The sequence below is a fragment of the Lathamus discolor genome, chromosome 18, assembly GCF_037157495.1.
Source record: "Lathamus discolor isolate bLatDis1 chromosome 18, bLatDis1.hap1, whole genome shotgun sequence".
Lineage (NCBI taxonomy): Eukaryota > Metazoa > Chordata > Aves > Psittaciformes > Psittacidae > Lathamus > Lathamus discolor.
Window position 1 is genome coordinate 1,774,687 of NC_088901.1, and position 25,480 is coordinate 1,800,166.

The 25,480-nt window shown below is 50.2% G+C and overlaps 1 long non-coding RNA gene across 1 annotated transcript in view; it reads left to right on the plus strand.

Annotated features, from left to right (window-relative positions):
- Positions 1-25,148, plus strand: part of LOC136023434 (uncharacterized) — a 74,503-nt gene extending 49,355 nt beyond the window's left edge. Inside the window, exons 2-3 of the long non-coding RNA XR_010616593.1 lie at positions 24,820-24,898; positions 24,999-25,148. This is a non-coding gene — a long non-coding RNA (uncharacterized LOC136023434). The remainder of the gene's footprint in view (positions 1-24,819; positions 24,899-24,998) is intronic.
- Positions 25,149-25,480: the final 332 nt, after the last annotated feature.

Genomic DNA, 25,480 nt, shown 5'->3' on the forward strand with positions numbered 1-25,480 from the left:
CAGTGCTTTGAGCTCATCACTCTCAGCACTGATGCTCGGTATCTGAGTCCTTACTCATGCAGCAAATGCCCAGTCCTTTGTGATTTTAATGCACTTGGTTCATGGTGTTAGAAGAGTGGAGGGGAAATGATCTGTTGGGGTGAGGGGGTGTGTTTTACACCAGCTTCCGTGTTCCTTTAGCCCTGGCAGTGCCCCCAGGTCCAGCTGATGCAGCTGGAACACCTTGCCAGCATCTCCTGAAGAGCAAAGGCTTAGCTTGAGGTTTGGGTTTGTTGCTTTTATCTTCCCCGTGGCTTTGCTTTCTGGTAAAACAACTCCTTTCTTAATTCTGATTGTAAGAAGTTAATCAAACGCCTTAAAGATGACGGCCACACGCAGCCAAGTGAGCCCCCCGGGGGCTGAGGCTGCGGCAGAACCAGCTCCGGCGCGGTTCGAGCAGCAAACATTATGGTTTTCGATTGAGCAGATGCTGCCTCTGGTTAGCTCGGTGCCACATGTGCTACACCGTGCGCTCGGGGTGGTTTCCCTCATCAGCAGTGATAGTGTTTTGCCAATAATAAAAAAAGGCCATTTCTTCTCTGGGAGCACTTTCTATTTACTGATCCAGTGAAGCAGCATTGGGATCGAATCATGTTCTGAAAAGTAAATGATAGAATCAGCTCCACGGAGCTCTGTGTGCACAATGGAAGTTTTCTCTGGCACGCCGCAGGAGTGCAGCGAGACTGCATTCCATTAATGGGGGTTTAGCCCCTTAGCAGAGGGGTGTCAGGAGGAATTCCCTCGTCACTGCCTTCTCCTGCAGGCGATGTTTCCTCCAGCATCTCTGGGTTCCATCCATGCCCTGCGGCCTGTCAGTGGTGATCTCCTCAGTCAGCAGGGTTTCAGCCTTGTCTCGCACAGGATTGATTCCAGCAGCATCATTCCAGCTCAATCTCTGCTTCTGACCTTGATTCAGGAATTGTTTCTGGTGTCCACATGTCCCTAGCTTTGATGAGTCTTTGAGCAACCTGATTTAGTGGGAGGTGTCCTGCCCATGGCAGTGGGGTTGGAACTGGATGAGCTTTAAGGTCCCTTCCAACTCAAACCTCTCTATGATTCTGTTAAAGAAGTCATCCATTCACACGAAGGAAACAACCCTTCGGGTTTCTGACATCCTCCCACAGGGCCTGGGCTCCAGCCTCCGGCACGGCAGAACCAGGGCATCCAAATGCAGCCCCTTTCCCCTCTTCCCTTTTCCAAGTGCCCCAGCAGCTTGACCGCGAAGATGCTGTGCACCAGGACAGCAGTGGCTGTTGTGTCAGCCCTGTACAGCCTGTGAAGGCAGGGGATCACCAGGACCCACAGGCAGAGGTGTTGTGCCAGACAGACAGTGCTCCCATGGGACACTGGTGTTGCCTTGGGGTCCCTCATCCCTCTCTGCTGGCATCCCTTTGTGGCAGGACATAGGATACCCTGGAAAACCAGCTGCCTGATGTGCTTCGGTCATCACACCCTTGGCAAATGCTCAGATCAAGGCAGTGCTGAGACCATTGATATAAAACCCAAGTACAGAATGAAAGCAAACACTGACCATACAGCAGCAATCCCTGTGGCATCCCTGCGGTACCCAGGCCACAGGGAATTGGGTCTCCCAGGGGTGCTGCAGGCTGTGCTGGCACCTTCTGGGACTTGGCAATGGGGAAAAGAGCAGGATGCTCATTGCAAAAGTCATGGAGGGACACACAAAGGAGCAAATATTGCAGAGAAGCGCCACGGAGCATTAACACGTTTCGGAGTTGTCACCTTCATCCTTGCCACAGCCCTGGTTCAGCATCCGCTGCTTCGCGTCTGCAAGCAAGGAGCCACTGCTCTCCAAAACATGCTTGTGAAAGGGCATAGGTCGGCAATGAGCGTGTTTCAAATGCTCTCTCTGCTTTGAAACGCTGCAGGAGAACACCAGGGGATGGAGCAAGCGCTGCACAATGAGAGGAGGCGGCTGCTGCTTGGAGCCGTCCCCACGCGCCCCCGGCTCCAGCACAGGCAAGGGCTCCTAAAAGCCTTTTCCTGACTCCGTGCACACTGTGCTCCTGTTCCGCTCTGCCAGGCCTCGAGGAATGTGCTGTAGTCACTGGCTCAAAGCTATTTATTTTCCCTGTGTGGGGGGTGAAAAGATTCCGTGCCACAAAACTTGGCTCTAGAGATCACTTTAAATTAATCAATTAGGAAAAATGAGCTGCGTGATGTAAAATGTCCTTGCTCCGTACAAGTCTTTTGAACTATTAGTTCTCTTGAGGAGATTAATTATGAGCGCACAGAGCTAATGCCCCTTTAATGGAATCAGTGATTCAGTTTTAAGGAGTCCCGGGTACTGAGCGCGCTAGCATTAGATATTCATTGTGTAAGTTCCAGATCAAACAAGAGAGGATAAAGCTGATCAAGGAAGGGCTCTTTATTCTCAGAGAGCCATGCTACATGTGCTGATCTGATGCGAGTCGCAGGCTGGGAAATGCTTTAATTGTCTCCTCTGGATGTGATTCCAGAAACCGGCTTTTAACCTGCAGTAAAAAGGGTTATTTACAAAGTGCATACATTTGCATCTCAACTAACTCTCTTTGGCTGGAGGAAACTTGGAGATGAGCACTTGGCTCCTCATTGCTGCTGGGTTGCAGGCAAATTCCTCCCTAGGTGATGCACAGCTTTCTCTTTCTCTGCCTTCTCATTCTGACTTGGAGTCATCCATTTCTAGTGTTTGCACTCTTAGGTGCCCATTTTAAGGTAGCGAAGGCCTGAGATCACACAGCTCCCACCAGCCTCCTCAGCATTTGGGACCATTAAGGATGTGGTGTGCAGATGTTCCAAAATTGAAGTGCCAAGAGCAAATCCACTTCTTCAGCAGTAAATTGCCAAGGGAGAGTTGAAGGAAGCAATCCCTGAAATAATTCTGATAGAGAAAAAGAGGATCTTTCCCTCTAAGACACTTTGAGAAAGGCATCCTTTGGGCAAAAAGGCTTTATTAGCTGGGGTGGTGATGTGACAGGGAAAGAAACACCATTAGCTTGGGAACGAGGCTAAAGTATCACCTTCCTTGAATGGATTCAACCCAAAAAGCTAGCTTGCAGCCTGGCCCAAAGCACAGGCTTCCTAGCGAGTCAATATAGGCCAGTCTATTTAGAATTACCAGTTATGGATCTTCACTGGTAGCACGGCTTTCTCTATATGGCAGCCAGATCTCTCTCCAGTGTTATTCTATTTCTCTGGTAGAAACAAAACATTTGCTAAACTGAAGAACATTCATTAGCACGCGATGGAAATGACCCAGTATTTTGGTTTCCCACTTGCCTAATTAGTTTTCACAGATTAACAAGTAGAACAGCTGAACAATCAATTGGATATATTAATCAGGCCTATTTTGGAAGCTTTAAATAGAGAATATGTTTCGTCTCTTCTTTCATTTGGGATATAATGGCTCGTAAATGGACACACACAACATAAATTACATCCTTTAACAAGATGAGAGGAGAATGGTGAAAGCTAAATAAGGAAAGCTGGAGCATTTGTTGGCAGCTCACTGGGCTCCAGCCTCTCAAGCTCATGAGCAAGGGATGCAGAGCCTCAGCCTCATCCTGTGGCTCAGCATGAGCATCACCCTGACTCCATCCTCTCCCTTTGGACCCTCCAAAGGGCTTATAGATGGACCAATCCAAGCGCTGGATTGGATGGACCTTGGATGGACCATCCGAGAGTTTCACTTCCCTCTCAGGGAATGCAACAAGTGGTAGGGAAAAGACCCAGCAGGTGAATAAGAGAGAGCCACTGGGATGGGAGGTTTGGATAACCACATCATGAACCTGGTGGAAACATCCGGGTCTGCACCTCCAGGATGAGATGCCTCAAGGAATGAATTTCTATGGGAGGATCCCAGCCAGATCTGCTCCCTCCTCCTCTCCTGGAAGCGGGGGAACAGGCGAGCATGGCTTATATTTCTCTGGTGCCTTTCTCAGAACAACCAATAGTACCCTAGCCAGGTTTGTTGGTGCTGCAGGTGGGGAGGAGGTTTGGGATACCTGTGACACCAGCAGAGTTTTCTCTCAATGGGCAGAACGTGCGAGCAGGATTGGCCTCATGGTCACTGCGCAGCTCAGTTACACCGAGGAGGGAGGTCCCCAACTTAGGTGGGAGGGAGGAGAAGCAGAGCATGACTGAAGAGTGGCAATCGAAACAGCGAGGTCAGATGGGAGAGATCTTTTGTAGCTGGAAACCTCTTGTATCTGATCCTGAACGTTGCAGCTTACTAATACCTGAGCGTGATGCTCTATGTAGGTGTGAGGCAGACGTACAGGTACATTTGATACATTATTCCTATTTGCAAAGGTTCAATAAAAAAAAACGCGTGGGTTGTTGCAAATTATTTCTACCATCGTTCTTGCAATGAAGTTAACAGCTGACTGCGTTCAGATGCATCAGTTGTATAAATTCATAGGGCATTTTCATGTTTCAATCTAGTTATGTATTTCTAGTTGACCAAACATGTTCAAATTACCATTAACTGCAATCCTATCACTTGGTTCACTGAGCAGAAAGGCAATATCTACAGTTTAACCATTGCAGAACTGAAGCTGGAGGGAGAGGAAGGGAGGAAGGAGGGAGAGGAGCCCAGCTGGGTGCGTGGTGCATGGTGAATGTGCCGTCACCTTCTGGGCTCACTGGGGCTGTGCCACCTTGTCTTGTACCAGTGATTTGAATCCCTATGATACCCAGCTCATCCTCAATTCCAGCCCCTCAAAGGAGGTTTCATCCCACAATCCATGGTCAGGCAGGGTTGATCCCTGAGCATCAGCTGCACCCCTGCCCTTCTGCGCCCACAGGAGCTGCTGCATGGCAGCCTCTCAGCTCCTGCTTTGCTCCGAGGACTGAGACTGCTCACATCCCCTCTAGCCTTCAGTGCTGGAAACAATCACCTCCTCTCGCAGGCTGAAGCCGCAGGCTCTGGGGCTGTGGCACAGAAGGGCTCTGGCTGTGCTGGTTTCTCTCTCCCCTTTCTCGGGGAAAGAAGTGGATGGAAATGAATGTTAAGAATCTCAGCGTGTAGCGCATTTGAGATGTGCCTGAATCCTGTTTCAGGGAAAGTAAGACATGGTCTGAAGTCATGAACGACATCAAAATTACCTTAAAAATTCACCTGATTTTAATGAACGTGATGCAGAAGAGGCTCTTTGTGCCTGCAGTTTTGCACTACCTTCCCAGGTCTGCAGGAGAAGCTCACCTCTGCTGCTTTCCATTCTTCATTCCAGAGAGCATTTTGGGGGCAAATTATTACTCAAAATTCTCTTTTAATTGATAGTGCAAGTTGATGACAGCCAGAGTCCTGGCTGAGACTCCCCCAGTGTAAAACAAACCCCGTTCCTGCCCCATGAGGATGCTGAATGTGTTTCAAATCAGTGGCAGGGTCTTGGGGCAGAGAACCCCAGGACACAGGCCTGGCACCTGCAGGAGGGGATGGGAGGGATTCCTGGTTGCTGGGGGACATGCAGGGGGATGTGTGGATGGGGATGTTGATGGCAGTGAAGACAACAGTGAAGGTAAATAGTGGCAGATCAGAGTGACTCCTCTGTTTCTGATTCCTACTGAAAGACTTTGCTATAGAGAACAGCAACCAGGGAACAGGCAGCAGTAACCAGCCATGGTCCAGGGCAAGCAGGACACTGGGAGCACTGGGAAAGGGCATGGAGGAGGCAAGTTAGAGCAGTTAAGTCTGTGCAGTCAAGCCAACCCCATGGCTACTTCTACTACTTCCAGGTAGTAGTACTACTACTTACTAGTAGTATTAGCCCCATGGGTACTACTACTACTACTACTTCCAGGTAGTTTGGAAGAGCAGGAGTGTGCTGATAAGCTCTGGAACAAAAGCCCTTTGTTTGATGCAAGATGTAGCTTCAGGTGAGCTGGAAAGCTTTCTAGCACCTTGCTGAGGCTTTGCAATGGAAAATGCATTCATCAGGAAGCATTTCACCTTGATAACACTCTCTTGTATGTTTTCTGGCAACTGGCTAAGATACATCATTGTAGTTATTCTGGGATGTTAGTTTAATACGGGCTTTTCTCTCGTTTGACATATCCCTCCCAAGAGACTGCTGCCTTTCATTGCAGGGACCATAATCAGATTCTTCATGTATTAGTAATTATCTAGGAAGAAGCTATAAATTTAATGAACATGCCAATGCCTCCTAAAGGTATCACTAGTTACTTTCAGAGAAATTAATTACCTGTGAAAATCAAATCAAATAAATAATGTTCTCCCGGAATATCCGCTGTAATTCATCATTTCGGGGAGGACCACTAGATCATCTGCTTTCACCTCATTTATAACACGGGCCATCAAACTTCACCCGGCTGTGTGTCTGCAGAGCTGTGTCTCTGGAGCTGTTGGTGCTGGGGTTGGGCTCCTCTTCCAGCCATGGAGAGCACACCCTTTCCTTGGGTATAGCGTACATGTAACATGAACGTTTCCCCTAATGCCCCTTCCACCCAAGAGAATTGATGGGAAAAGTGACTTGGTGGATGGCGTTCGCTGTGGTTCTTGCTCCTAGGTCTCAACTTTCAAGACAGGGAAAAGAGGACTTGGCTGCTTTCATCCTAATTGCTGTCTAGTCTCTATTGCAACTTGACATCTTCATTTAATTTTGTTTGCAGTATACAAGTAGAGGAGAATGATAATGTAATATAGCAATGATCATTCCTGAGACAGTCACTTATTCAAAATATTACTCCTATTTAATCAGTGCAGTCGAGTGATTTATTGACTTGCATAACCAATCTTGCCTGGCATTTCACTGTAATTAAAACAACGACATTCCCAGAGTCCATCTGCACATAATAAATTGTAGAAAGCCATGTCAGGGCGACATTAATCCTGATGAGTCGCACGTGTGACACTCGAGTCCCTCTGAGCTGGGGCACAGCCTCTTTGTGCTGGTGAAGGGAGATGCTCAGGCAGGAATTGGAGCTCCAGGAGTCCTGGGAGGCTGCAGGAACAAACCTGGACGCTTTGGTTGTGTCTGGCTGAACAGAGAAGGTGCATTTAGGGCTTTTCCCATGCGTGTTCTGGGGGATAAGGCTATGGTTTTAGCAAACGGAGTTGCCCAATGCCTTCTGGATTTATGGAGTGAGATCAGTGTGAGGAGGAAGTTGGTGGTGGAGGACAGGAGGACCACAGCTGAGAAACTGCTGTAGCAATAAGACAAGAGGAGATGGGTTTAAACTCAAAAAGGGGAAGGTCGGGATATATGATAGATATAAGAAGACAGAAGGAAGTTCTTTATTGTGAGGGTGCTGAGGCGCTGGCACAGGGTGCCCAGGGAAGTGGTGAATGCTCCATCCCTGGCGGTGTTCAAGGCCAGGCTGGACAGAGCCTTGGGTGCCATGGTCTAGGGTGAGGTGTCCGTGCCCATGGCAGGGGGTTGGCACTGGATGGTCTTAAGGTCCTTTCCAACTCAAACCATTCTATGATTCTATGACGCTATGAAACCCATCAGCCACTCGGTTCATTCCAGGCCTTGGCAGGAGCCAGTGAATCCTCAGAGGCAGGAGGTGACTGTGACACAAGTGTTTGGAATACGATGAGTAAATCTGATTCTCCTGGCTGAGCTGTAAGGATGTGAAGGTCACACTCTACCCCCTGTTCCCCTTCCCCATTGATGCCTACCTAAGCTCTCCCTATGACTCCCTGTGACTCATGGCATCCCATCATCCTGGACCCACTGATCATTCACTTCTGTCATCTGAGGGTTTGTGAAAATCAGTTCTTCTTGAGTTGAGATCCAACAACCAAAACTCAGCAGCAGCCTAAAGAAGAATGTGGTGGAAGACGTCAGCTTGTCGTTGAGAAAAGAACAACTGTCAAAACGCACTGAAGAATGTTGGCTGAAAACTGCAGAGGAAGAAGCCAGTCCAGAAGAGTCACTTTTGGGTGCTGTCAGCCTTTCTGGTTTTTGACAGAAACTCCAAATATTGCGAAGGGGACAGCTTCCAGGAATTTGTCTTTACCGCAGCTCTGTTTTCCGGGAATTCTGACCCAGAATTCCCTGCCACTGCCTGGGCCATGAGAGCCACACAGGAGATGATCCTTCATGGTTTCACTGGAGCTTGGCTGCTCCCCACCACCCAGGGCCCTCCTGGGAAAGGGCAGGTTAGCTTGAGTGATCAGGGGTCTTCAATCCTGCTTCTCTTCCTGATTTTCTATTGGTGTGATGTTTTCCCCTCTGATCTTTCCCAGTGCTGGTTTTCAAGCATCAGAGAAGAACCAAGACCTGTCTCCGGTTTTGGTCTGAGTCACTCTTAGCTTAGCACTGCCAAAGTTAGTGCTGTACAGAGCATACATTAGCATTCATTAGCATAAACTGAGACACAAACGAGCTTACCAGTGGTGTCAGTGTGGAAGGGAACAAGCTGGGCAGTTCATGGTTTCAGCTCAGCCTATGGGGCACTGTGGCTGCTGTGGAAGGATGCTCAGAGCTGCTACCCAGCATCAGCCATGGCCGGCACCTCACTCCCGGCCGGGGAGGAGAGGCACAGGGGGGAGATAAATGGGTTTCTGCTGCAGAAGTGGAAAGCAAAGAACAGCCGCCTGCAGTGAAACTGCAGTGAAGCTGGAGGTGGTCAGCTCAGAAAGGAATGGGGTGAGGCAGAGAAAGGGCTGCAGGGCAGAGAAAATCAGCTGGATGACACTCGACTCTCACCCACGGCTCTTATCCATGCGTTGAAGTGTTGTGATGTTATTAAAATGCTAGAAAAGGACTTATCACTCTCCCCTGCCTTTGCTGCTTCACGCTGGGTTTGTTGAGCTGTAGTGGTGTGGGACCAGAGCGTTGTGTGATCTCCACAGCCATCATACACCAACCGCGTACGATTGATTGCACAGCCCCAAAGGAGGGGTGTCCCATGGCCAAACAGCAGTGGGGCATCCCTGGGACCTGCTTTCAGCTCCTCACTGTTCACCAGGACATTGAAAAGCTGCCCCAGGACACAGGTTTTTATTGCCCAAATGGTTCTGTGCTTTCAGGCCTCTCTGGCCGGGATGCTCCTGCCGCTGCTGTCAGCTCTCTGCTCTGCTCTGACAGCATCGCTGTGTCCTCTTGCACATGAGCCCTGGGCTGCTGTCACTCACAAAAGCTCTTCCTTTGGCACTTTTTCAAGCTAATATTTTCCTTAGCAGCTTCCTCCTGCTCAGAGATAGACACTTGGGTGTTTGCTTTTGCCTTTTGGTTCGATGTTCATTGTTCTTCAAGGGAAGGAAGGGGGATGAAGAATCCAGGGGCTTTGGCCACCCCTCCAAATGATTGCAGGGGAAATCACTTCATTTCTCTGGATGCATGGGAACGGGATCAGAACCAAAGCGTTTGGCAGCTTACCCATGGGCTAACTCAGTGTAACAGCAAAACCTATGATCCCCATGGGAGGGGGTGACCCATCCCACCCAGATGGATACGCAGCAGAGCCAGGTCTGGCTGCAGACAGGAGGTGCAGCTCAGCTCAGTGTCTGGCAGCCTATGGAGGCCCTCTGAGGCCTGGGGGGCTTGGCAAACCAGAGTGATTTATAGCTCCTGGGTCTGATTTTCATTGCTTTCGAGGGCTGTGGTGCCACTCCAGTGGTGGGAGAACCCAGTGGAAGCCACACTCGGAAACATCTGGATCTTCCATTTTCAAATCAAAGCTGTAGCTTTGAAAGAGCTTGAAGGGGAGGAAAAGGTGTCAGCCCCCAGTGGCTGACCTGCAGTGTGTGCCTGTGACAGGAGCAGCACGTACGTGTCCATGCCAGAGCAGAGAAGCAACACGAATGCCACGTGTGCATGGGAGAGAAAGCGCAAAGGCGTGAGAGCAGGAAGGAATCACAACCAGTGCTCCATTGCCTTCAGGTACCCCCAAGAGCCAGCCAAGAGTGCTGCTGCCGTGGGTGCCTTCACAGCCCAGGGTCAGAGGAAGGTGTCACTAAAAGCCTGTCGCCAGCCTGGCTGCTCTTATTGCTGCTCTCATTGCTCCCGGAGCTGTCACAGCGAGGGCATCGTGTCAAGATGGGACGGGGTTGGAGGGCAGAGCCGGTGCCATCACTGCTGAGCCGGACCCTGTGCCACGTGCTGCCCCAGAGCAGGCACTGACTCACATGGTCCTGCCCTGCATGAGCCATCCAGCGGTGTCGTGGCTGTCCCCAGCCCCATTGATGCTGCAGCAGCTGGGAGAGATGGCTTCCTGCAGCGGTTAGTAACAGATAACTGCAAAACGATCTGTCACCTCTTTCATTTTGTACACTCCGCTCCCCAGTGTCCATGATCTGTGTGTGCTGAATGCACGCAATCGTCTCAGCAGACCCTAGCAAAATGCCTTCAGCAGAAACACCAGTGCTCCAAGCACAGGCCATGTGAGGATTGCCACGTCCTGACTGGGTGCCGCCGGCCAGCTCCAGGGAATGTCCCATTTCGTGTCGGTTTTACGTGGTTGCTGCTCAGCCACAGAGTCAGGAAGCAAAGCTCAGCTCCTTACGCGCATTTTGCCTTGTGCAGCAGCCGATGCTCCAAGCTACTGCCCTGTGGCTAACGCACCTCCTGCTTCTTGGAAGCACTGAGTGAGGTTGTACGAGCACGCAGTGGGTGAAGAAAAGGTGTTTATCTGTGCCACGCAGCATGACTGCGTTGGTGCTGTGAGCACCAGCACGGGCTGCATGGCACGAACAGATCCAGTTTGTGCAGCAGCACTCGGGTTGGGGCAGGGGGTCGTGGCCAGGAGCTGGTCTGCAGCTGGAAAACAGTGTGGAGAGGGCTGAGCATCAAGAGGGGAGGTTATTCCCGTCTGGAGCTACCCCCTGCTGAGGAAATAGCCCTGGCTCTTTGTTAGCGGGCAGCAAGCGTTTAACAGGCCAGGAGCGAGCAGTGGGCTCGGGGGGGCTCCCAGTACCAGAGCCCCTTCCCCAGCCCGCCGCCCTCGGGCCGAGCCGGCGGCCGCAGCAGTCGCCTCCCTCCGCTCGCAAGATGCGATTGCCACCTACAGACCCCGCTCCCGCAGTTCTGCTCGCAGCGGCTCCGGGAGGCTCCGGGTGCGCTCCCTTGTGCTCTTGGCCGCGTGCTTCCCGCACCAGTTCATAGAATCAAGGGGAACGGCTTGAACCTGCCCCAGGGGAGACTGAGCTGAGCTCTTAGGCAGAAGCTCTTCCCTGTGAGGGTGCTGAGGCGCTGGCACAGGGTGCCCAGAGAAGCTGTGGCTGCCCCATCCCTGGCAGTGCTCAAGGCCAGGTTGGACACAGGGGCTTGGAGCAAGCTGCTCCAGTGGAAGGGGTCCCCGCCCGTGGCAGGGGTTGGAGCTGGGTGAGCTTTGAGGTCCCTTCAACCCAAACCAGTCTTTTCTTCTGTGTCAGCTGAGGGCTTCTCTGGATGCTGCAGATACACAAACACGGAGCCTCTCTGCCCTGTAGGAGTGGCTGCTCTGCTCTCACCTTCCAGCAGCCGGGACTCTTGGTGCCTGGAAAGGCATCGACCAGGAGAGCTGGAGGCAGTTGGTTTAATCTGCCCTGACCGCGAGCAGTTCACAAATATTCCAGGGTATCAGAGGCGCAGAGCAGCAGCAAATGTCCTCACCATAAAAAGGGCATAGAACTGCTGGAACAAGTCCAGAGGAGGCCACGAGGATGATCAGGGGCTGGAGCACCTCCCGTATGAAGTCAGGCTAAGAAAGTTGGGGCTGTTCAGCCTGGAGAAGAGAAGGCTGCGTGGGGACCTCAGAGCAGCCTTCCAGTACCTGAAGGGGCCTATAGGGATGCTGGGGAGGGACTCTTCATCAGGGACTGTAGTGACAGGACAAGGGGTAATGGGTTAAAACTTAAACAGGGGAAGTTTAGATTGGATCTAAGGAGGAAATTCTTTCCTGTGAGGGTGCTGAGGCACTGGAATGGGTTGCCCAGGGAGGTTGTGAGTGCTCCATCCCTGGCAGTGTTCAAGGCCAGGTTGGGCAGAGACTTGGGTGGGATGGTTTAGTGTGAGGTGTCCCTGCCCGTGGCAGGGGGGTTGGAACTGGATGATCTTGAGGTCCTTTCCAACCCAAAATGTTCTATGATTCTATGAAATTTCTGATTCAAGCCATGCAAACCCAAATGAAGGCTGTGCCAAAGTGGAAATTACCCTCACATACGAGAGAGAAGGTATGTGGACTTCTGCTGCTCCCAATCCACATTGCCCTGCAGTCAGGCCCTCAGCATGCGGTGTAGAGTTTGGCTTAGTGTTTAATCTTTCATTTTAGGCTGTAAAAGAAACTGAGATCCCTGTGCTGGGTTTTAGTGTTGTGAGCACCCCAGTGCTGTGCTGTGAGGGGTCCTCTGCCCCATCCCAGTACGTGTGGTGTGGGGACTGCTCAGGTCTGAGCCCTGGGGTGACCCTGATGCTTTGCCCAGTCCCTATGGATGGAGCTGGGTGTTTTCCTCCTGGTGCATCCCTCACTCCTGCATGAGATGTATGCAGTGCCTGGTGCTCCTCCTCCAGCCTATTTACACTGCTTAGACAACAGGGCCCTGTCCCCATCTGTGTGGACAAATCAGCAGCCTAATCCTAAGGATCTTTTTGCCTGGCGATGCTTGTCTCAATCTGAGTTTTAATGTCTTTACCAGCTGCTCCAGCTGCTGCCCTTTGCAGGGGCTTTTTTTTTTTCGCATGTGACTGAAGAAAAAGTATCTGTCTAATTTTCTCCAATGTCAAACAGCCTTTTAGCTGGAGACAGTGTTTTATGTGTTCTGTGATATGAAGGGAGCTCTGCCAGCGTAGTGGTGTCTTCTTTTCCTTGGGATTTATTGACTTCAGTGAAGTCCTCCACTAATCTTCTCCTCTCACACCCTCTTTCTTTCCCTAAGAACCACTAAGCTCTTGAGTCTCCTGTATCATGTCCATTATGGGCAGAGCTCTTCACTGGCTTATACCCTGCTCAATCCTATTGAAGTGCAGGGCAGGGCTGTGCATCCGAATCAGCACACAGTTTTGGCCTTGAATAGCCTGTTTTATGCATGCTCTGAGGAAGAGAACCAGCCTTACTAAAGACTAAAATCCTTCCAAAAGGGATTTGAAGTATTTCAGATAAATCTTACTAATGGCAAATCTAGCTATTCACTCCCAGCTCTTCATAGATAGGATTCGACCCTTTATTATGTTAATGGGAGCATTCAGCTGATGCTGTTCAGAATCCCTCTCCATTTCCCCTGTTGTCTGCCATCCCCAGCCCCTGAGTTGCAGGTCCCCATCCTGCTGTGGCTGCCCCATCGCTAGTAGTGTTCAAGGCTGGGTTGGATGGGGCTTGGAGCAAGCTGCTCCAGTGGAAGGGGTCCCTGCCCATGGCAGGGGTTGGAGCTGGAGGAGCTTTAAGGTCCCTTCCAACCCAAACCAGGCTGGGGTTCTATGAGAAATGAGCCCATTTCTATGGGGCACAGCGGGTGGTCACTGGTTTCCTTACCCTGGGTTCTCTCTTCCAGCTGCAGGTGGGTTTCTGGGCTCACTGCTCCAGGGTCCCCAGCACCCTGTGATTTCTCGCATGCTCCTCCACAGCTCTGTTGGCACACACAGGGCTGTACGCGGAGCGTGTGTGCCGACACCAGCCTCAGCCTTGACAACAAGAGCAAATCACTCCGGGTGCGTGTTTCTGCTCTGCATTTCAAGCCAGCGCTGTTGTGCAGACAGAGTGCTATCCCTGGGATCCAGGCGAGGAGATGAGCAAATAATTACATCAGGGCCTTGCTAAAGAAAGAAAAGCGGGAGTCTAAGAAGCCTCAGCAAACGTTCTGGAGAAATGTGTGTTTTGGCATTCCTGCCTCCCGCCTGTCTGGGGCTTGTCAGCAGCTGACAAGCAGTAAATGACATGGGCAGACGCTGGCAGCTGCTGGTGGGAGCACCAGTCTGGTTCTTCCTCTGTCACTCAGCTCCACCAGCCCAAATGGAAGGTGCAAAGCAAAAACCTCCAAGCTGCTCCCTTCCTTCCTTCCCTGCTCCTGCGGTGGGAAGCCCAGGGGAGCACCGGGCCAGCAGTTACCCTGCGGAGGCAGCGTTTAGTGTGTGCCTCACCCAGGGGATGCTCCGGGAGCTGCGCATCCTCACCCAGATTCATCCTCCAGCTTGGCGAAGCTGGACACTGCTCACAGGCTTCTTGGGGCACTTTGGGGTACCAAAACATTGCTGCTCCCGAGGATGTTTCTGTCTCTCTCTGTGGGAAGCGCGTTCCCACTTTTACTGTGCACATCATGCGTAGATGCTGCTCCAGAAGCACGGATGCAGGCGCTGGTGGGATCAGATCGGAACCCTGAATGGGCTCCCATGAAAAGCAGCTGTATGAGGCTCAGCAGCCAGTGCCGTGTTGCAGGTGAACCCCTCAGAGCTGGCCTGAGGCCTTGCAATGCCAGCCCCAGCCCATCACCCCGGCTCGCTCAGGAGCAGGGTTGCCTTCCCTGGTTGCTAATTTAGATTTTCCTGCCATCCCACCCACTGGAATCAGGGGAAATAAAATTACAGACTTATTCACTCTTTTTGTACCACTGATGCGCTGATTACCTGTCAATCACGGAATTGCATTAACATCTGACAGTGTGTGCATAACAATTACCTCCATCAAATTAAGGAAACCTTTCACACTCGGAGACAGAGAGAGGGAGGAAATTCAATCAGCATAATTAGTTCAATCAGAAAAGAACTTCTTTGCATCGAGAAGGGGAGAAACTACAGAAGCAGCAGGGTGGGGGACAGGTATCTCTCAGGGCTGAGAGGTCGGCTCATGCAGGGTTAATGTCCCAAGGGCTGGAATCCCAGCCAGGCTCCCCATTTCCTCCCCACCAGAGTCCTTCTTCTCCTTGTCCCCAAAATCCTGGGTGAGCTCCTTCCCGGAGGCTCTCCCACCCTGGCTTTCCCACCCACCCAGGAGGAGGTGGGTTTCCATCACCCCTCCAGTGGTTCTTTCCCCCCCCTGTATCCTTAAACAGCAGCCAGAGGAGTAGATGTGTGGGGATGTCAGGATGCGGAGGCTGCCTTGGCTTAGTGGGACTGGAGCGGGATGCGCGGCAAGGAGGTGGTGTGCTCTCCTGGGAGGATTTATATCATATTCCCTGTGGAGGGGAGGGGGATTATTAATGCTAATTGCTAACAGCAAAAACAAGAGAGGAGGAAGAGCTCAATTAGCAATGATACAAATGATGCTGAGCAATGGTGAGCATGCTCCTAGACTTGCCTCGCTGCACAAGCTGAGCTGGGGGTGTACGGGGGCTAGGGCTGGGCGGAGCATCTCTGCCTTCCTCCCTGGTGTTCAAAGCAAATCCTATTGGCATTGCTGTGCTGCTCCAGGAAGGACAGGGCAGAGGGGCTGGAGTGCTGGATTTATCCTTTCTTCCATCTCCCTCCATTAAACCCAGTGACTAAAGGCAGCAGGTCACTGAGGTTGAACCCGGGATCAGACTTGAAGTGGTTTTATCCAGGGATCTGAGGAACATAATCCAATTGGAAGGAAAAGGGGTGTGGAACTTGGATGATCTTAAGCTCCTTTCTGACCCTAAGTGTTCCGTGACTCTATGTCTCCTCCGTACCACCAGCAAAAGCCAGCTGTGTGACAAAGGGAGACGGTGCAGGCGCGTGAGACAGGCACATGTGCCAAGTGACTGCTCAATTCTTGTTAGTTGTTATGGAACGAAATGGAAGTTGAAAGGCCAAAGTGCTCCTGCCACTGAGGCTGCAGCTCTGGTGGTTTTACTCCAGCAGCTCCTGGTGGTTTTACTCCAACATCAGCTATGAAGGTTTTACCCAGAAGATGCCTTTCTTATGGGCAGATCCCTTTGAGCATCAGCATTCCATGTGTGCTGTTGGGACCAGTTGCTCTCAGAGCACACTGGGCTTTGTGTGGGATTTATTGTGTCTGAGCTCACTGCGCTCTCCTGCTGCTTTAGGAATACTTCAGTGCTGGAGGGGAGGTTTAAAGCAGTTGGGGCTGGGGCAGGGTTTCCCCCATTAGAGACGTGTTTGAGGCACAGAGGAGTTATTGAAGGATGAGGTTGAGGGTCTCAGTGTGGGCACAAGCAGAGTGGGGCTCAGCTGGGAGAGAGCATGGTCCCGGTAAGTCCTTGCTGTGAGCACTTGCAATAAAAGGGATTAAAGGTTAAAAAACTTGGAGTTAAAAACTTGAAGGACAAGAGCAGAGGTGGCTGGAGAGCACCTGGGATCCGTGGTTTCTAAGAACAGAGTAAATAAGCATCTCTAGGAATGGTGGAGCAGAGCCGCTCGTGCCTGAGGCAGGCAAGTGGCCCCTCGCAGTGTGTTTTCCTGTGGCTCTGTGCTTGTTACGAGTTTTCACATCCCAGCTCCACTCTAGGATGAGGCCCGGCTTTGCAGAGCTGTGCAGAAGACTGGGGGGACCCAATCCCTGTCCACCAGCCTCCATAACCAGCAGATCAATACAAGAGAGCAGGAACTCACAGCAGGATGAACAGGGACAGGCATAGGTAGCCATGGCCGTGCCCGTGCCTGTTCTCTGGTTGCAGGTGGGTGATGCAGAGTCAGGTTAATTTTCTTTTCCCAAAATATGGTGTAGAAATGAGTAAGCAAGTAAATAAACCAGTCCTCTCTCAGCAGTCTTCCTGCCATCTGCTTACCATTACCAGCTGGCATCCACCCATTAGTTTATATCTCCCTTTCGTTCCAGAAGATCCAAAGCATCCTGCAAATGTTTGGCTCTCACTTGCACCTGCATATGGCCAGAATAACTCAGAGCTGACTTTGTCCATTAAAAAGCTGATGTTAAGGGTTATTTAGCTATCCACTGGATTGCAGGCATCCCACACAGCAGCTGCCCAAGGGTCCCAGGTACGTGGTGAGTGCCAGGCTGCCATGGGGACCTGCTCTCACCGCATCCCATCACCCTGGTCTCAAGCAGGGCTGGGCTGCAGAGATTCACCTTCCAAGAGAAACAACTTCTCCCATGCTGGGCACAAGCAGGATGGAGAAGAAGGTTTTTCCCCACAAGCTGCACAAGTTTATCTACGGCCAGAGTCAGACAAGGAGGAGCCGAGTGAGGAATTAGAGACAAATTGTGAACAGATGTCAGGCAGAATAATAAGAAATGTATGGAAGGCCCACCAGGATAGACTGATGAGGCAAAGAAAGCACAGGGCTTGCTCGAGGAACAGCTGCTGTCCTGGAGGGAAAGGAGCAGGGAGGAGGAAGAAGCCTGTATGGGATCAGCAGCATCAATAGAGAAACTTCTGCTCCATGAGCTGTCCTCCCGCGGGGCCGGCGCTCGCAGGCTCGCCTGCTGCTCGGCTCTGGTTGCACAGCAACATCGCATTAGGATGCATGATTTAAACATCTTGGCTCCCGTGCTTCCACTTACTTATCCTGCAAATTGGGGAGATGGAGACAAGTTTCTCTCTCCTTCCTCTTCCTTATGGATACAGGCAGAGGGGGAGGAGTGCTCCCTACAGCTCGTAAAAGGGGCAGAAACTCCTTGTGTAGGGCTAAAATCAGGGATTTCATAGACTCATTGAACAGTTTGGGTTGGAAGGAACCTTCAAAGCTCATCTAGTCCAACCCCCTGCAATGAGCAGGGATGTATTCAACTAGATCAGGTTGCTCCGAACTTGGATTCTCCTGCTCCCTTGGACATGGGTGAAGCTTCTAGCAGCTTCTCACAGAAGCCACCCCTGTAGCCCCCCTAGTACCAAACCCTTGCCACACAGACCCAATACAGCATCCATAGGAAAACAAGCACTCTTAGGAAGAGCCATGCCAACAAGGCAAAAAGGGAATGCTCCCAGCCTGAGTAATCCTCCAAGAGCTGTCACGGGAGGTAAATGTCACCCAGCCTTGATCATCGTCTTCAGATGTGAGCTCATTATTTTTCTGGCTGGTAAATGGAGGAGTCGGCTGGTATTTTCATCAGTGATATTAAAGGCTGGATGGCTCCGCAATGTAACGGGTCGTGACAGTGGCTCGTGCTCCTTTGCCCGGGGAAGGAGAGGGAGGACAAATCTTCCCATCTGTGCTGGAAGCAAGCAGGTGAGCAGAGCTGGCTGGTGGTGCAGAACTGACAGGGGAAGGATGGGACTGGGTTTGACTGATTCTTAGAGAGCAGGTAAAAGGCTGAGCTGCCTATGAATGGCCGCTGTCCCTCCTGATTAGGACAAGCCGTATTTGGCTCCAATTCCTGCTCCTCAGACCAAGCTTTGTAGGGCTTTCTCTAACTCCCCCTCCTCTCTTGCCCTTAAGCCCTGGTGAAAAGCCAGAGGGCAGCTGCAGGGCTGGATCATCCCATGGGATTGAGCTGCTGCAGCGCTGTGGGACCCTGGCAGTGCTTTGAGATGCGTGGGGACATTGGGACATCCCTGGAAGATGCCATTTGGTTGCAGATTGCTTAATTGTGCCCACGTTGTTTCATGTGTAGTGCTGGTATCTGAACCACAGAATCACAGAGTGGTCTGGGTTGGAAGGGAACCCAAAGCTCATCCCATTCCAAGCCTCTGCCCCAGGCAGGGACACCTTCCACTAGCCCAGGTTGCTCCAAGCCCCACAAAGAGGCAGTAGAGATCCTAAAGGGAAATTATCCGGCGTCCTGGCAAAGCCGGGTCTCTGTAGTCACTGTATGACCTGAGCGTGTGTCCTCATCTGGCTGCCCCGGTGTCCCACCCCTGCTTTAAACATGCAGTATTTTTTCTAGGAAATACTTCTTCGAAGTGATAATGTTGATATTTAAAAGTGTTTCTTTTTAAAGGTATCTTTAAGCAAAATTAAGCTTTTGCTGTGATTCATTCCACTTGACAATCAAGCAAACACACATAGGCACGGGTATTTCTGCATATATATATATATATATGCACACACAGACACATACATATCTGTTCAGAATTGGAAAGCAATCGATTCTGAGATGTATTTAATGCTGCATTGCACAAGTGTAATAGCTGGGTTGGTAATTGCCACACTAATAACACCCTTTGTCAAAGAGACTTGCAGGCGAGAGGAAAAGGGATGCCTAAAAAAATTCAAATGGCAATAAATACATGGCCTAACATGTTTTAAAACCAGCATCTAAATGGAAAATTAGCTGAGACGGAGAGGAACCGGATTTCCCATCGTATTCCCTATTCCGGCAGTTCTAAAACTCCATTATGTTTTATCAGTAAGGACTTTTCCCAACAGCAAGCTCCTCACACACACACTTGTGCTCGCGTCTTTGGTCCCTCAGTCATGGAATCATAGAGTCAACCAGGTTGGAAAGGACCTTTAAGGTTATCGGGTCCAACTGTTCCCCAGCACTGTCAAGGCCACCACTAAGCCATGTCACTGATGGCCTTGTCTACACCAGGGATGGTGAGTCCAACACTGCCCTGGGGATGGCTTGGGGCCCCTTTTTGGCCCAAAGCTGGATGTTGTTTTCACTGCTGTGGGTAATGGGCGGGATGGAACCTGCCCTTATGAAGGGACCTTCCCAAGGTGGACAAGGGCAGGTCGGAGCCCATGGGTAGCACTGAGATCCCAGCGTAATTTACCGTAAGGGCTGTGGCTGCTGCACTGGGGCTGTGCATTGCAGCAAGTAAGAGAAGGGGCCCCCTTTACCCCCTCATCACCACTAATGGGTTAATTAACATGTCCTCATCAAACAGAGCAGGACAAGGCATCCATCTGCTGCCTGCAAGGTCGTGGCCTGCAGATCTGGGGCTGCGATTCACTGAGAGAGCAGGCGGAACCGATCAGAACGTAGGTAATTTGATTAGAAATTAATTGGCCTAAACCAGAGCCTTGAAAATCGAACAGATTTGCTGCTGATAAAACTAAAATTAGCAACTGAATTGATTAGCCCGTGCCAGCAAAGGAACCAAAATGTCAGAGGCACCAGCTGCACATTTGCATTTGGTACTTAACAAAGTTCTTACCAAAGCGAGTGAGAGATGTTTGACATTTCCATGATTTCTGCAATTCTAATGTATCTTTTATTGATATTAATTACAAAATGCAAGGGAATAATGAAGTGAGAAATGACAGGAGGGAGTTTGGCCGTTCCAGCTCATAGGTTCCTGCTCTACCATTGCTTGGAGCGATTAACGTTGGGCTGTTCCTGCTTCGCCTTCCTCTGGGATGGGGTTGGTGCTTTGTGAGCACTTGGGGAAGGAGAAGCATCGCATTATCCATCCCTAAATCCATATGGCAGGGAAAAGATGATTAAACATTACTCTTCGTATTTCCTTCTTTCCCTTTTGCTTTCCAGCACAGAACTGAGGGAAGCATGGATATTCTGGGTGGCCAATGGCCAGGTTGGATGGGACTTGGAGCAAGCTGCTCTAGTGGAAGGTGTCTTTGCCCATGGCAGTGGTTGGAACTGGATGAGCTTTAAGGTCCCTTCGAACCCAAACCAGGGTTCCATGATTTTCTGTTGTTCAGTCTGGCCCTTTCCTCAGGGAAGAGGGTTTTGCAGATAAAGCCTTGTCCTGTAATGGATATAGGGACAGATTCCTGCTGTGCACACACATCCCTGTGTGTCTGGATGACGTGGGTGTTACCGTGTGCACGTCTCTGCCTGCATGTGCCCTATGCACATACATGTGCACAAGCCTTCTTGGGTGTAGGCAAGTTTGCTGGTAAGAGCATCTATGTGCAGCAGTGAGAATCAAGCAGGCAAAAGGAAGAAGGACCCGTGTCCCTGGGGCCCCTGTTTTAAGCAGGCAGAGTGAATAAATCACTTGATTCCCAGGCTCAGTTTCATACGCTGGGCATGTGTTATTTTTATGCTTCTCGTGTTGAAGAAAGGAATGGTTGTGGAGTGTAAACCCTGGGTGAAGTTTTAATTGGGAACGGTTACTCTGAAACGTTTTCGTGTGTAATTTATTTTACCTTGGGGACTTATTACCGGGGGAGAATCCTCTCAGGTTTATGCAAAGGTTTCTGCCAGAGTCTGTTGGGATATTTTAATTCCAGTTTCACAATAAGATATTGGGAATAAATAATTGTAAAGATTCTACATAAAGCAATGGGACATTGTTAAAACTGTCACTAAAGGGTGAAAGTTTTGGGGTTTTTTTTTTGTTTTTAAACAAGTGCTCCAAAAGTTACCTTTCCATCCTCAAATCCAGGGGCGTTTCCAGTGTGAAACCGCGATGGTGCTGGTGCACAGCGGAGCAGCAGTGGTTTGCTTCCCATCTATCCCTCCAGGCTAACGTTATTCAATATGTCATTGTGGCTGCCCCATCCCTGGCAGTGTTCAAGGCCAGGCTGGACAGGGCTTGGAGCAAGCTGCTCCAGTGGAAGGTGTCTCTGCTCATGGGGAACTGGATGAGCTTTAATGTCCCTTCCAATCCAAGCCATTGCATGATTCAATGTCAGATGAAAAGCTCAGTTCTTATAGTGAAGGTGAAGGGGAGCCTATAAGGTTTGCATCCTGCATCTGAAAATACAAAGGACAGCTTAAAATTCCCATCTAAAAACCGCCATCCCTCCTGCTTTATAGATATTAATTGCAAGTGTGTGGTAACGAGAGAGACAAGGAGCCTCTGGCTCTTATCTGTGATTGTTTGACTAATATTAGCAACAGTTTAAACGGGAAGGTTATTATTTGATATGATACTGAATTAGAAGGTTCACACTTATTAAAGGTTGGCTTATTGAGGGCAGGGGAGATCTGATTCTGCAGGTCAGAACTGTTCTCAACAGCTCTGTTGATTTGACTGCACGCTGGCGCAGGATTCACTGAGGTGCTGTCTGGGTAAAGCCCCTGGAGACAACGTGGGAAGAGCCTCTCTGTCCCTCTGCTCCAGGAGCTGAATTGCCTCTAAATCTTCAAATTGAGAGCTGAAAATGGGAAAATTATGGAGTTTTCCCTCATCCCAGTGTTCTTTCACCAGGGAATGGGGGGTCTGTGTGGCAAAGCCTTCTGCAGCATCATGGATGAGCTGCATCCCCCATCACCCGAGGGAAGGAGGGGGTCCTGGTCCCATGCTTCCTAACCAAAGGGTCCCTGTGGCAGCAATAGTCAAAACACCGGGTCCGGTGTCTGTGTAGGAACCCGGACAGCAGCTTAGGTGGAAGCTGGGAGTGGAGCACAGAAATCAGTAGTCATCTTTATGATGCAGGCGGAGCTGGATTCCATCCTATAGTACATGAATGGGGTATCACTTTTACACAGTGGTATTACAGGCTGTGGGAAATGCGAGGCATGATTTCTTTTTCATGCTAATAAGTAAATCAGCTGCTGGTTGCAAGGCTTGTTCAGGTGACAAGGAGGCTGATGGCTTCCTGCAAAGTTACACCAACTGCTGTGAAAGGCGCCAGTCCCAAGATGTGCCTGGGACTGAGCAAAGGGCTTTGACCATTGGGAACAGACTTAATAAAGAATAAGCAAATGATAACCAGGGGAACCTCAGCCCGGCATCTTTCCCTGGACTCCACGGACCTGCTTGCATCCACCTGCAATTAGCCTGAGCCAGAAACAACCCTGAGCAGCGCCGACCATTTGAAGTCTGGGCTATAATGCTTCTAAAATTGCCAAACCTCACTGTACTTAGGAAATAGCCTTTATCAGAAGCTACTTTTATTACCATGGAAACAGAAAGATAACAGGGAAAAGTCCGGTCGCATCTCTCAGCTGAAAGAGGCAGATCTCTGCTGTGCTTAGGTATGAGGTGGCAGCGATCACCACTGGACCTGGGTAAGACTGCAAGAGAGGAGGAGGTGGAGGGGTTCTTGTACACATACATGGGTGTATGCAAATATATATATATAAACATGTATTAGACATTAGGCACAAGTTCTTCCCTGTGAGGGTGCTGAGGCGCTGGCACAGGGTGCCCAGAGAAGCTGTGGCTGCCCCATCCCTGGCAGTGCTCAAGGCCAGGTTGGACACAGGGGCTTGGAGCAAGCTGCTCCAGTGGAAGGGGTCCCTGCCCGTGGCAGGGGTTGGAGCTGGATGGGCTTTAAGGTCCCTTCAACCCAAACCAGTCCATGATCCTATATGGAAATCTCAGAGAAAATACAGTTTTGTACAGAACTGCTTGAACTATTGGTGGTCAAACCCATTTTTCCAGACTTGTAGATAATAAAAGACTGAATCAAGAAAACAAATAAACACAGCAGAAAACCCAGCCAAACACAGAGGAAGAGGAGAAAGGGATGTTTTCCTAAAGGAATGGGGGAAACCTGTGGGTCCGGCTGTCCTGGCACTGCCACAAGGGTGCAGGAGCAGAATGTGATGGAGGTTTGGTGCCCCAGCAGCACTGAGATCTGTGCCTGGAGGGGCTCTGGCCAGCGGTCACTCACCCGCTTCAGGCAGAGGGAAGCAATTGGCAGCTGAATATCAAATGTGACTCATTTTCTCCTGCGTGCTCCCCATAAATCTTGTGCTCTGACAGATGCTTTTATTCCAGCCGCTTGTTCCTTCTTGCTCGACATTAAATCTTTATCTCGTCAGCACTTGACTGAATTTGTAGAAGCAAAGTAGAAAAGGGGAACTTGGGCATGAATTAGCAGTTTAAGATCAGAAAAGAGTTCGTAGAAATCCCTGATGTCCCCATCCTTCAAAAGGTCTTGATGCAAAGACACCAGTGTGACCCATTGCTTGCTGACTGTCTCATCCATCCACCCCTGCTCTAGAGCCCTGGTTTTCCACTGCCCCTGGCGCGCTGAGCATGCTCAGGATATGAAGGACAAAGAAAATGGTATTTTCATTCTGGCTCCAGAGCTGGGGATTCGGGAATCCAATTGTGTCAGCTCTTCTCTCCTTTTCTCTTCCCTTTTTCTCCCAAAGAGCACAATTTATGACCATGGCCATGAGAGAGCAACTGCCTCTTGCTCAGGTGGAGATGGAAGGCGTGTGTTTTCTGTCGTGGTCCAGATCTGGATCCTGGGCAGAACGTGGCCCAGTGACCTTGAGCCGGGATAAGGTTCCATGGGTCTGCAGGCACAAAAGGATGCTCCAGCACCGCCTGACACACTCTTTTGCAGTTGGAGCAGCGCTTTGCAGTGTTGGGTGGTTGGATGCTTTAACCACACGGAAGTCCATGTCCCTGACAGGGGTGGGGAGAGCTCTGTCAGACATTCCTGCTTCCTTTGCAGGAATTCTGGGTGCTGAAAAACCTCGCAGGTCCGCCAGCATGAACGCCTAAGCTCACCTCCTCCCTCTTGTCATTGAGTGCAGGGAACTCGCCAAAGCGCAGCAGCAATGGGCTCTGCCTCCATGTGCTTGCCCTGCCCTTGAGTGGGAATGTGATCATTCAATCAGGGACTTCCTCAACTGATCTGGGATTTAATCCGTGGCTGTACAGGGGGTCCCTGCTCCAGGCTTGGGCAGCAGAATCATGGAATCGCAGCGCTGCTCCCGCAGTTGTCGGTGTGAAAGGACTCTGATTTATGAGCTTCCCATGATGTCAATCTAGATTTGCATGCGCTATAAAAGGGCAGCTGTGCGTAGGCTTGCGCTCGTACATCTGAGCAGTGCCGGCCTTAATATAGGCACTGAGCTTTCACAGTGTGGAAATAGGAGCAATAAATAATGACACAGCTTTTTGAAAGTAAGAAAGAAAGCAGAAGCAGAGAAATCTGCCAGAGATGGATTTGCCCCCCTCAGAATACACAAGATTTTATCGTGCAGAATTATTTCCACATAGCTTTAGACCCAGTGGTTAAATATTGCACAGATGAGAAATCCTTGTAGGTGCTCATTACACGTGCATGGGGTCCTTTTGGTTTGAATTCATTAACAAATACACAAATACATTAAATACTAATGCAAACATGTCTACGATATAAATCTATGTGATTATCGCCATGAAGCAGCCTTAACCTTGGGTCTTTCTGGTGCTCTCAGGTGTGTGCTGCGGAGCTTGGGAGAGAAGAAAGAGGGAGAACAGAGATGTGTGAGTGAATCCCTGTACCTCACTGCTGAGGTGAGCTGGAGGAATAACGAGTAACTAAAGTAGGGTTAATGTGAAATGAAACTTTTTGGTGTTCTTTACACTGAAGGTTTCCTTTCTTTGGTAAATACAGGACAATGAAGCCCCAAACCGTTTCATTTCGAAGTGAAAAATTGCAACGCTCCCTGTGGAAAATATCGGTAGCTTTAACATTTAACAAAAAGATTCTTTTTCTTTAATGTCTGACATTATTTTCGGAATTAATCACAAAATAATGAATGATTTCAAGCAACCTGAAGCTATCAGAACTCCTCCTGTTACTGCAGGCAGAAGCAAACCAAGTGAGTCCCCTTTATCCTACTCCAGAGGCAGTGCCGGGTTCTGAAGTTCATTCCTTACAATGGGGCATCAATGAAAAGAGCTTTACAGGGTTTATATCATGGAGCAATGTGGGCTGGGTACTGCAGGCCTGCTGAAAACAAACTTTCCATGTTGAAAAGGCGACTATCAGAATATATTCAGCATCATCCAAGAGGAAAGCCAGGATCACCAAAGTAAAGGGAAAGTGACAGTAGATGGGGATGCTGGCGTCATTCACCTCCCACGTGAGGCCAC